The sequence below is a fragment of the Odocoileus virginianus genome, chromosome 2 (assembly GCF_023699985.2).
Source record: "Odocoileus virginianus isolate 20LAN1187 ecotype Illinois chromosome 2, Ovbor_1.2, whole genome shotgun sequence".
Lineage (NCBI taxonomy): Eukaryota > Metazoa > Chordata > Mammalia > Artiodactyla > Cervidae > Odocoileus > Odocoileus virginianus.
Genome location: NC_069675.1, coordinates 90,519,266 through 90,531,808, shown reverse-complemented (window position 1 = coordinate 90,531,808; position 12,543 = coordinate 90,519,266). Strand labels below are relative to the sequence as shown.

Here is a 12,543-nt window from a genome sequence, read left to right as displayed (position 1 = left end):
ATCCCATTTTCATGATGTATAAGCTGAGGCTCAGAGTAATTAAAGATCATGCCCAGTGTCATAGTTAGAACTCATGTTGTTGTTGCTCAGTTGCTAACTCATGTCTGACTCTTTGCAACCCCATGAACTGCAACACACCAGGCTTCCCTGTCCTTCACTATCGCCTGGAGTTTGTGCAAACTCATGTCCACTGAGTTGGTGATGCTATCAAATCATCTCATCCTCTGCTGCCCACTTCTCCTTTTGCCTTCAATCTTTCCCAGCATCAGGGTCTTTTCCAATGAATCAACTCTTCTCATTAGGTGACCAAAGTATTGGAGCTTCAGCTTCAGCATCAGAACTCATGGTCCTGACTAAATTCAAAGTCTGCCTAACTCCAAAATCTTCTTGGCACAAAATATTGCCTCTGCTGTTCAGTCCTGGAAATATTACGAAGGACTAGATGGTACCCATTGTCGAGAAGCAAGTTCAGATTATACACTTTAGCACCTGTAGCTTCTTCTGCATCCCAGCTGCTCTGCCCCTACCTGAAAGTATATGTGAGGAGTGGTTGTCTGCATTGATATCGGGAGTGACCATGTGCATCTGTGCATGCCTCTGGGTGTTTGTGTATCCGTGAACACATGGTACATATGTTTGTGCTGCCGCTGTGGCGTGTGTTGATATGTGTTTGGGTGATGTGTGAGGGGGAAGTGTGTGTGGTGGGTGTTTTTGTGTGGGGGTGTGTAGCATGTGTGGAGATCTGTTTGCATGGGGTGGTGTGGGTCTGCAGGGCATGGTGTGCAGTGCCTCTGTGAGGGGAGAGAGGAGGAGGGGAGTGTAGTGCGGGGTGTGCTCCAGGAGAAGAGATCCAGTGACTGGTCTCGGGCATGTTTTCCGTCCTCGAGCGTCCCGGCATCTTGCTGACACTGATCTGGGTCTGGGAACATCTTTCCTGAATAAACATGATGTCATTTCCATTCCATTCAGCCTGCGCTGGGACAGCTGCTGTCAGCATCACTGAGGGAAATGCCACCTCGGCCCTGACAGCTGCCACTTGGCGCACTTTGTAGAGAGCTTCTCTGGGAAGAAAAAACCCAGCCAGTCATGCAGATGCTATTTAAAGTATGTTGCATCTTGATGAGAAATGTAGAGGAAGCTAAAGTGTGCTGGAGGCACGGCTCAGGACCCTGGGCTGGGAGAAGGGGGAGACTTGAGTGTCCTTTGCCCTGGATCTGTATATCTTGAGCTAAGTCTAGGCCTGCCTCCCATTTTACAGATGAGGAAATTGAGGCCTAGAAAGGGGGGAAAGGGCTTGCCCAAGATCAGAGAGCCAGTCAGAGTCACAGAACAGAAGAGCTAGAAGTCATGGCCAGAGTTCTCAAATCTAACTCCCACATTATACCAATGGGGAAACTTTGGCCCAGAAAGAAGAAGCAGTTTGCCCAAGTTCATTCAGCAAATCAATGGCAGAGCTAAGGCTGGAACCAAGCTCTCAGGCATGGGTGTTTGACCTTAGGCTTGATGTTGATAAGGCTTCCCCTTTGGCTCAGACAGTAAAGAATCTGCCTGCAGTGTAGGAGACTCAGATTCGATCCCTGGATTGGGAGGATCCCCTGGAGAAGGAAATGGCTACCCGCACTAGTATTCTTGGTTGCAGAATTCCTGGGACAGAGGAGACTGGCAGGGTACAGTCCATGGGGTCGCAAAGAGTTGGACAGGACTAAAGGACTAATACCCTTTTTTGATGCTGATCATCTCTGTCTTGCATACACTACGAGTTAAACAAATACATGTTAATGAGATTTACATTGCTTTCAATGGCTCGGAAATACAATGAATGATTTTCTCATCTCTGCCTTTCACAGCCAGGAATATCATGTGCCTGCCTTATCTAGCTTCCCTGGAGTCTGCGACATCCTGGAATTAGTTTCTACTGTAGCAAGAAGTAGATAAGATCCTCCTGGTCAGGCTGGGAACTTCTCAATCCTTTAAGTTGGTGCCTTGAGTGTTCAGCAAGCCCAGGCTTGAGTCTGACACTTCCCTGATTCTCCTCCCTGTCCAAACTCCTAACAGTGACATTCAAGGTTTTTCACCACCTGACCTGTTTCCACCTTCCCATGCTCATCCCCATCTCTTCCCACTAACCAGTAATACTGTAGTTTCTCATTCTCCCTGAGAAAGCCATGTTCTTTCACACCTCTGTATGTTTTTGCACATGCTTTTGTATAGAAAGACCTTTCTCTGCCTGCCAAACTTCTACTCATCCTTCGGGACCCTACTCTAATACCATGGAACAGGCAGAGTAGCTAATCTTGGACTCACCACCTCTTGGAAATCCCTTGGTCATAAATCTTACCACAATGAGTTGAATATAGTGGTCTGACTCCCCAAGAAGATCAAGAGCAATCAAAGACAGGAACAGAGACTGAGCAGTGCCTGACACCAACATTCAACTCAGAACCTGAAATTAAAAATGTTCTGAGCAAGTGTTTATTGAATGAATGCCCCGCACAGTGACTTGCTGATGGGCCATGGCAGAAACCCTGGCCCAGGAGGCTAGGGAGAAGTGAAAGAAAGAACGGCACGGCATTGAATTCCAGGCCAAATGAAGAAGTTATCCGTGAGCAGTTCATACAATTCAGCCAAGGGTGTCTTTAAGATTTTACCTCTACCCTTTCTGGGCCACCCCTCCCACTGTCTCACAGCTCCACTCACACCCAGGCCTGCTACCTCACTGATACCTAAAGCATCCACCAGGCTTGCTCTTTCTTGGTGCCCCAAGGTTCTTAAATAACTTATTTCTCCCTTATCCTCCAGAAAAAGTCCATTATTCTCATTGGGATGGATTGTCTTGGATGATGGGAAAGCACCCTGACTCATAATGATATGTGAAGAAGTAGAACTTTGTTCATCCTTCTTAGAAATCTTCTGCAAAGAAAAAAAGAGTGAGAAATATTAGTAATAAAGGGATTTAACAATAAAACGAATTGGAAGTGAACTCAGACAAGGAGCACTTTCCTGTTTACAAATGCTTGGAATGGCCAGAAATTTACACAATAGATGCTCTATAGTTACTTTGCTCTTTCTATCATCTCATCTGACTGCTTTAAAATATCACCATCATTGGCATCTTTCTGACAGAAACCAGTCTCTTTGATATGTAAAGTTCACATAATCCTTGGAATCTTCAACAGTGCTTACTTTTAACTTATGGAAAACTTATTATCTTACTAATTTTTCTTTTAACTTATTGAGAGTATAGCATAGGCAATGCCCTCAGACAAGATAGGAATAGAAAGCTCTCCTCCTGCCTCTTTTGAGTTTCTTTCATTCTCCCTTTTTAATTTTCATTTTTAAAGCATGTGAGATCCCTGTTCCTCAACCAGAGATCAAACCCATGACCCCTGAGAAATCTTAACCACTGGACCACCAGGGAAGTTCCTCCTTCTGCCTCTTTTGAAGTAGATTATCATGGTCACAAAAAGGCAGAATTGGGAGAGGATTAAAGAATGTAAGGCTGAGACTTACAAAATATTTGTCAAAGGATTAGGTTAGCACTCAAAATCATCTAAGAACACTCAGACATTGACCAGCTCCAATTACATGGATCACTATGTGATCAGTGAATTCTCTATATATCTGTGAGTCAAATAGTCTCAGACTTAGGTTTTCCCAGGTCTCCCTGGGTCTCCCAAATGTGGGAGAGTAAATGACAGGACTGATATCCTTATTTCTAAGTAACAGAGTAAAGGAAAGTGTTGATGAATAGCCTTTTTAAAGAAGGGGTTATTGGGCCATAACTGGAGAAGAAAAGGAAACAATTTGAGTTGAGAACCTATATGATGCCATTTAAATATATGTGCATATATATATACATATATGTTCACATTTATTACAACATCTCACTAAATAGGGTCAGCAATTTTCAAGGTGTGATTTGCAGGTCCCAGACATCCCCAGGACTCTTTCAGAGATTTTGCAAGTCAAATATTTTAATAGCAGTACTTAGAAGTTATTTGTCTTTCTTTCTCACAGTTTGACCTTAGCACTGACATTGAACAAGCAAAGGTAAATCAAGGTCATGTCAAAAACTGTACTAATGATCATTGTATTCTTTATTATCAGATACCACAGTTTAAAAAAGTGAACCTGATGAATCAGTAAAAATTACTAATATTATTAAGTTTCAACGCTGGAGTAAATATCTTTTTAATATGCTGTGTAGAAAACAGGATGGGATTCCCTGGTGGCTCAGTCGTTAAAGAATCTTTGCCTGCAATGTAGGAGACCTGGGTTCGATCCCTGGGTTGGGAAGATCCCCTGGAGGAGGGCATGGCAATACACTCCAGTACTCTTGCCTAGAGAATCCCTACAGACAGAGAAGCCTGATGGGCTACAGTCTATGGGGTCGCAAAGAGTCAGACACTACTGAGTGACTAAGCACTAAAAATGGGGAGTACACAGGAAACCCTCTGCTGCATATTTCTTTCTTTAATATTTATTTATTTAGCTACGCCAGGTCTTAGTTGCAGCATGCAGGATCTTTTAGTGCAGCATAGAAACTCTTAGTTGTGGCATGGGGCATCTAATTCCCAGACCAGGGATTGAACCTGGGCCCCCTGCATTGGGAGTGCGGAGTTTTAGCCACTGGACCACCAGGGAATTCCCTCTGCTGCATGCAAGGAAAAGCAATGTATGACTATTTGAGTTGCAAGCTCAACTACCCACTTTTTTTCATAGAATACTATTTTCACTTGAAAGTTCTTTCACATGATATATGAATTTTAGTTAATCAGATTTGGGCATTTGACAGACATTTCTTCAAAAATGAAAGAAATGAGCCTGTCCCTTCCAGGACAACAATTCTTGGCATTTGTTGCCAATGATAAAATTGAGCTTTCAATGGAAAACTGAGTTTGATAGCTTCCTTACACTTGTAGACTAATGAGATGTTGTCAACTATAACTTTTTGATATTGTATATTGAGCTATGTCACTATTTGGAAGATATGCCTAATACAGTCAACCAATATTTTCCAAGTGATGATGCATGATATTACAAAGTCACTTGTAGGTAATAGATCCATTTAAAATGCAAGACCAGCCAACAGATTTTCATAAAACAGAATATAAAGTGTTTATCAATATGATTCAGAGTTTACATTGCAACTAACCTTTTGAAAATGACTACTTGTTAAGTTTTGGTATAGTAGCAAAGAAGAATATCCATAATTATCTAAAAAGGCTATTAAAATACTCCTCTCTTCAACTATATATTTGCATATCAGATTTTTTTATATAATTCAACCAAAACAGCATATCACAACACATTGACTACCAAAGCAAATATGAATCTAGTTTTTTCCTATTAAGCCAGACATTAAAGTAATTTGCAAAATGTAAAAGAATGCCATATTTTCAACATATTTTTGTTTTGGAAAACATATTTTTCATCAAAATTATGCTATTTATGTTAACAGATAATGGATTTAGTGCTATTCTTCTTCAATAAATAAATATTCTTAAGTTTTTACTTTTAATATTATTAATAATATAGTAAATATCAATACATATAACTAACATGGCTTCTCTGGTGACTCAGCAGTAAAGAATGCACCTTGAAAAGTAGGAGAAATGAGTTCAGTCCCTGGCTTGGGAAGATCCCCTGGAGAAGGAAATGGCAACCTATTCTAGTGTTCTTCCATGGGAAATCCATGGGCAGAGATGCCTGGCAGGCTATAGTCCATGCGGTCGCAAAAGAGTCAGACACGACTTAGCGACTAAACAGCAACAACAACTAACTAACATAAATTAAAACTCTTTTTGTTTGTAAAACAATAATTTTAATATAATAATAGAAGCTGATCAATAAATATTTGTTAATTGAATGAAAGTGTCAGAAACAATCAACTATGAAATTTCCAAATCTTGGGAAGAAAAGTAATTTTTAAGAGTATAAAGGAATCCAGAGACCAAAATGAGATCCACTGTATAGAGTTATTATCTCCACCTTACAAAAGAGGAAACTGAGGTTTAGGAAGGCATTGGGACTTTTCATCAGTCTCCCAACTACTTGGTGATAAACCAAGATTTGCACTCATCTGATTCAAAGCCCACACTCTTCACTATTGCTCTCTACATTACTGTCTTGACGCTCAACAAATATAGAATCCTCTTTTGTAGCTTTCAAAGAGTATTTACTGGGACTTCTCTGGCTGCCCAGTGGTTAAAACTCTGTGCTTCTACTGCAGGGGGCACAGACTCGAACCCTGGTTGGGAAACTTAAGATCCCACACGCTGTGCAGTGCAGCCAATTAGTTCATTAATTAAAAGGCTAAAACACCGTAACTATTTTTGTTCTCCAGAATAATGAGTTGATTCGTAACTACTCAAATAAATTAGCTTTCCTACACTGAATGATTCATGTGCTGAAAGACAAAATTTTCATATCGTTTGTCTTAGTTTGGATTCCTCAAGACAATGAGCTGGGCACAGGAGGGACAGGGGCGCCTGGTGGGCTGCCGGCTCTGGGGGTCGCACAGAGTCAGACACGACTGAAGCGACTTAGCAGCCGCTGCAGCGGTTTATCTGGGACATGACCCCAGCAAAGATGGTGAGGGAGTAGGGAAGTGACTTAGGGAAAATAAAAGGCTGATAAATTGTCTATCGAGGCAGGGGTGATCACTATGGTCAACTGGAGCTGAAGCCCATTGAGGATCCTCAAGAGGATATGCCTTAAAAGTTTCCAGCTGAGGGGCTCTAGTTCCCTGCCCTCCTTGTTGAGGATTTCTTCTAGGGCACTTCTGACTGCCCACAGGTGGGCTGAGCATGGTCAGAGAACACCCTCAGGTGGACAGATAGAGTAGGCCCTCAACTTACAGGGAACTGCCTGCAGGTGACCTTGGCTGAAGGGACATGGGTAAGGCGCCGGCAACATGTGCCCAGCAGCCACACGGTTCATTCCTTTATTCAACAAATCCTTATAGGAGTCTCCTCTGTGGCAGGTCCTGTCCTACACACCAGAGCTCCAGAGACCAATGACTGACTCAAGCCCCGCCCTCGTGAAATTACACTTGGGGAGGCTCTCATGACTGTACTTCACTTAGAAGAGCAGATCACTGGTTGAGTGAATGGATAGCAAACACTTAGAAGCAGACTTTATATAATCAATTAATTTATTTAAATGACACCTCTGTGAGCCTGTGCCTGGGTATTTTATTTAAGAGACACACTTGTGAAAGATTAAAGGTTCAATTAAAAAAAAAAGAGCTCCAGGTAAAGGGTAGAAACAATGCAATAGATGGATGTTTAATGTGTCATGATATATAAATGGCAGGTCTTTTTTTTTGTTTTTTGGTGGTGGTGGTGGTGGTTGGTGGTTTAGTTGCTAAGTCGTGTCTGACTCCTGTGACCCCCATGGACTGTAGCCCGCCAGGCTCCTCTGTCCATGGGATTCTCTAGGCAAGAATACTGGAGTGGGTTGCCATTTCCTTCTCCAGGGGATCTTCCCAACCCAGGAATGGAACCCGGGTCTCCAGTGTGATATTTTTATAGATATAAGAGAGGCTGGTGATGATCATATTGATAAAAGCAATAGCTACCATTTTGCTGTCCCTGTTATGGGACACTCTGCACACATTATGTCATTTAATTCACACAACCCTGATGGTTGGGAACTGTTAGCTCCATTTTACAGATGGGGGAACTGAGGCTCAGAGAGGTGCTCTTGATCAAAATATAGCAGCTTAAAACCAAAGTTGATCTAAATTCCCAGTCCTGGCTCTTTTCCCCAGCCACATGGTAGAAGGAAAGAGTGAAGAAGGGAGAAGAAATGGGTGGGAGCTGGGGGGAAGAGGGAGGAGGGAGAAGAGCAAGAAAGGAAGAGAATTAAGACAGAAGAGGGAGAGCCAGTGGGGAGACAGGGCCACCTGTTACCTAACAGTTGTCTTCATCTAAATGAGGAAAAGGCACCCCTCTGAGCCATCACAGCCCTTCAAACTTGGCTGGGAGAAACACATTGTGTGTAAAGAAAATGCCTCTTCCTACTGATGCATGAAGTTCTTACCAAGGCATGCAGCTTGGCAGGCAGAATGAAGGCTGGATTTCAGGCATTCCTTGCCCCTTGCTTGATGGCTTTGAGGGAGGTTGATTCACCGCCCGAAAAAAGGCCCAGGTGAATGGGTTCAAGAGAAATAGGAGAGCTCCCAGGGGGGCTTGTCTTTGGAGGTCTCTGGAGTAGAATCATGAAAATGCTTAGTGTCTAGAAGTGACACGAAAGCATTTGACAGAAATCCAACATCCTTCTCTCACCCACACTTCCATCTCCTGTTCGTGTAATTCATCTACCCACCATCCACACACTCACCCGTGCTTCCGTCTCCTTCCCATCATCTGCACACCCATCCATTCATTGTTCAGTCACTCCCAAAACCCTTTGAATCCGCTCTGTGAACTCGTCTCAATTCTGGGAGCCCAGAGGTGACTCAGTCAAGGTCCCCGTGCACCTCGTGGGAGCGGGAGACAGAGGTAGTCAAGAATGCAAGTCCTCAGGGCCTTCCAAGAGATGCAAACAACAGACAGTAAGAATCAAAGGAGGGAAATAGAGAGGAGGGATGGGGAGGGAAGGAGGGAGAAAAGGAGGGAGGGGCAGAGAGAGAGTGAAGATATCACAGTCCAGAGGAGCTGTACAGAGACAAGAAGGTATGGGGAAAACTATATGGAGGAGGTGACATCTGGTCTAAACGTTGGAGAATGGGTAGGAAATATTAGGGCAATGTATCTCAAAACCAAAGTGACATACCATCTCACACCTATTATGATAGCTACTACTAAAAAAGGCATAAAATAACAAGTGCTGGAGATGATGTGGAGAAATTGGAACTCCTGTGCATTGTTCATGGGGATGTAAAATGGCACAGTCGCTGTGGAAAACAGTAGGAGGAAACTCAAAATATTAAAAATAGAGTTACCACATGATCCAGCAATTTCACACAAATTCATTGAAAGCACGGTTTCAAAAAGATACTTTTTACACTCATGTTTATAGCAGAATTATTGACAAAAGCCAAAAGGTGGAAGCAACCCAAGTGTCCACTGATGGATGAATGAATTTAAAAAACACAACATATACATAAAATGAAATATTATTTAGGGCTTCCCTGATAGCTCAGTTGGTAAAGAATCCACCTGCAATGCTGGAGACCCTGGTTCAATTCCTGGGTCGAGAAGATCCTCTGGAGAAGGGATAGGCTACCCACTCCAGTATTCTTGGGCTTCCCTTGATGCTCAGCTGGTAAAGAATCTGCCTGCAATGCAGGAGACCTGGATTAGATGCCTGAATTGGGAAGATACCCTGGAGAAGGGAAAGGCTACCCACTCTTGTATTCTGGCCTGGAGAATTCCATGGACTGTATAGTCCATGGGGTCACAAAGAAATATTACTTAGCCTTAGAAAGAAAGAAAATCCTGATGCATGCTACATGAGTGAATCTTAAAGACATTGTGCTAAGTGAAATAAGCCAGCTACAAAAGGGCAAATATTGTATGATTTTACTTATCTGAAGTACCTAGAGCAGTTGAATTCTTAGAGACAGAAAGTAGAATGGTGGTTGCCAGAGTCTGGGTGGGGGAGAGGGGAACAATGAGTTGTTGCTTAATGGGTGTAGAGTTTCAGATGTACAAGATGAAAAGAATTCTGGAAGTTGGTTGTACAGCAGTGTGAATGCATGTACCACTATTGGGCTGTAGACTTAAAATGGTAAGGTAGTGAATTTTATGTTATGAATATTTATTAACCACAATTTTTTTTTTAATGTGTAGGATTTAGACATATGGAGATAGGGAAGAAGGAAATTCTAGGCGGAGGCAATGTTGAGAAAGTCCTGAAGGTGGAAGATGTAACCTGAAGGCAGAGAGATACTCACTTTGCCTTCAGCATAGACAAGAAGAAACAGGCGTGACTCAGACACAAGCTTCCTCAAGGACCTGGGTAGGTGGCCGAAAGAGGGTTTGGATGGAACTGACAAGGATGCAGGCACAGGACCATGTCTTGATAGAGAGGGCACAGAAACCATCGCTCCTCAGAGACCTCACAAGGTCTGGGAACCTTGACAGAGTCATCTCAGTTGTTTCCTGTAAGATGGGGATGGGGATACCTGTTGTCAATAAGATCAGGACTGATAAAGGGTTTTTTATGGCAGAAATTCCTGAAGAAGAATAACTATTGCTATTATTATATAGCAGATAAGCCCAAGCCAGGAATGAGGCTGGTTGGTTATGGAACTTCTAAACTAGTCATCCTTAGTATGGGTTGACATCGTGCAAGTTTTAGTATTGTGGTTGTTGAAGAAGAATAAATTATTCTGGTACTTCTTTGGTGGTGCAGTAGATGACAATCCCTCTGCCAACACAGGGAACATGGGTTCTGTCCCTGGTCCAGGAAGATTTCACATGCCGAGGAGCAACTTAGCCCGTGTGCCACAGCTACTAAGCCCGAAAACCACAACTACCGAAACCTTACACCTATAGCCTGCGTTCTGCAATAAGAGACGCCGCTGCAGTGAGAAGCCAGTGCATTGCAGTGGGAGTCGCCCCGCTCTCCGCAACTAGAGAAAGCCCGAGTGCAGCAACAAAGACCCAGTGCAATTTTTTATTTATAAATAAATAAATAAGAAGCAGTATGTACATGTCAAATTATTTTGGATGCAGAAGATCCTAAAAAAGAAAGTGGATGTTCTAAAGACCTTGTAGCAAAAGGGTTGTTTTTCAGTCCTGTATTAATCAGTTATTGCTATAATAAAGCTGCATAACAAATAGCCCCCAAACTCAAAAGTAACAACAAATATTTACTTTTTACTCCTGAGTCAGTGACTGTGCTAGTCCTGCTGGGCTCTCCTGATGTTGGCTGGGCTTACCTCCAGGCTGTAAGTCAAGTTTAAGTCTGCTCTGTGTCTCTCATTCTGGGAGAAGCAGCCAGCTACCCAGAGTGTGCTCCTCTCATGATGGATGGCTAAGCCCGGGAGGCCAACCAGACAACAAGAGGACTTTTAAAACTCTGCCGGCATCATGACTGCTAATTCTTAACTGGCTGAAACCAACTGGTTTCCAGGAAGAAACCAAACTCATTGGTTACCAGGAGGCCCAACCCCATAGCAAGCTGGAATATACACCACTTGCTCTCCTGGGAGGCCCTACAAAGTTGGGTGGCAAAGGATATGCCTGGGTATTAAACAGAAACAGTGAAGAGCCAGGAGCAATAATCCAGTCTTCTCTAGGCCTTTGTGCCAAAAGGATCAGTCCAAGAGACTGAAGAAACTGGGTTTGGGATAGATCCAATGAGGCCCTGGCCAGGTAGTGCTGCTTCTGGGCTCAGCAGACAAAAAGTGACCCAGAGGTAGATAAAGGGGAATCCTGCTCCCCTGCCCACAGCCCCCATTTGTCCTCTATAAACCAGAATGCAACTTGGCTACCTTGAGGGGTCCTGGCAGCAGCAGACATCAAAAACCAACTTGCGTCTGTGTCTGGCAAGTAAGGGATGATCCTCCCATCACTGGGGATGAACCAAACAGCTGGGGAGTCCAGTGGCATGGCTGAAGGCTTGCAGCTGACTAGGCAAAGACCAGGACCACTGGACTTGGGCGCTAACGTCAGTGGGATGGCATTTGTATGTACAGGCTGGTGAAGTCTGGGATGGCCAGGCTGCCACTACAGTTCTCCTAAAATAGCTATTAAAGTGAAATAATGCATATGTGCAGTGCCACTTTTCAATTTAACCTACAGAAATACAACAATGGAGAAGGAAATGGCAACCCACTCCAGTATTCTTGCCTGGAAAATTCCATGGACAGAGGAGCCTGGCGAGCTACAGTCCATGGGGTCACAAAGAGTTGGACACAACTGAGCTTTGAATTTTATTTTTAATACAACAAAGACTAAAAATATGTGTAAATAAGGATGTTCATTGCCCTATGGATCGTAACTTAATAAGGCTAGAGACAACTTAAACGCCCCTCATCAGGAGGTTAAATTCATTCTGGGAATTTATCTAATGACTTGGAAGGTCACATGAAGGTCACAAACCCTAGGGACTGCTGTGGGGCACCCAGATGGAGTGTTGGTCCCAACTGCTTCCTTTCTTCTGATTAGGGCCTGGGACCATGGCTCCAAACATGAGGTCAGCTGCAGGAGCCTCCATGGGGCACTCACAAGGGACCTGGAAACTGGGTGTTAAAGGCAGAGTCTTTTTCTGGTTTCTAGAAGGATGTTTGGCGCCTGGCAGCACTGTTGTGCCCACAGCACTTAGGCGCGTGTATTCAGTGATTAAGAGCACAAATTGTGGAACCAGACACCACATCAAACCCTGGCACTGCGCTCCGAAGAGCCAGAGAAGGGGACCACGCCCTCAAGAAGCCCCACTGCAGGGAGTCAGACACTGACCCTCACAGGTCAGAATGACAAGTGCTGTGATGAGCTATAGAAGGGTAGCAGCCAGAGCCACAGGTCACTGAGGGCCCCCGTGGGCTGGACCAGAGGCCTAAATTGTTTCTCATGCTCCCAACAGCCC

The 12,543-nt window shown here is 43.7% G+C and overlaps 1 long non-coding RNA gene across 1 annotated transcript; it reads right to left on the bottom strand.

Annotated features, from left to right (window-relative positions):
• Positions 1-2,456: 2,456 nt before the first annotated feature.
• LOC139037398 (uncharacterized) lies at positions 2,457-8,265 on the bottom strand. Its single transcript, XR_011490171.1, has 2 exons — positions 8,047-8,265; positions 2,457-2,910 (listed from the first exon to the last, which is right to left on the bottom strand). It is a non-coding gene; the product is annotated as an uncharacterized lncRNA (long non-coding RNA).
• Positions 8,266-12,543: the final 4,278 nt, after the last annotated feature.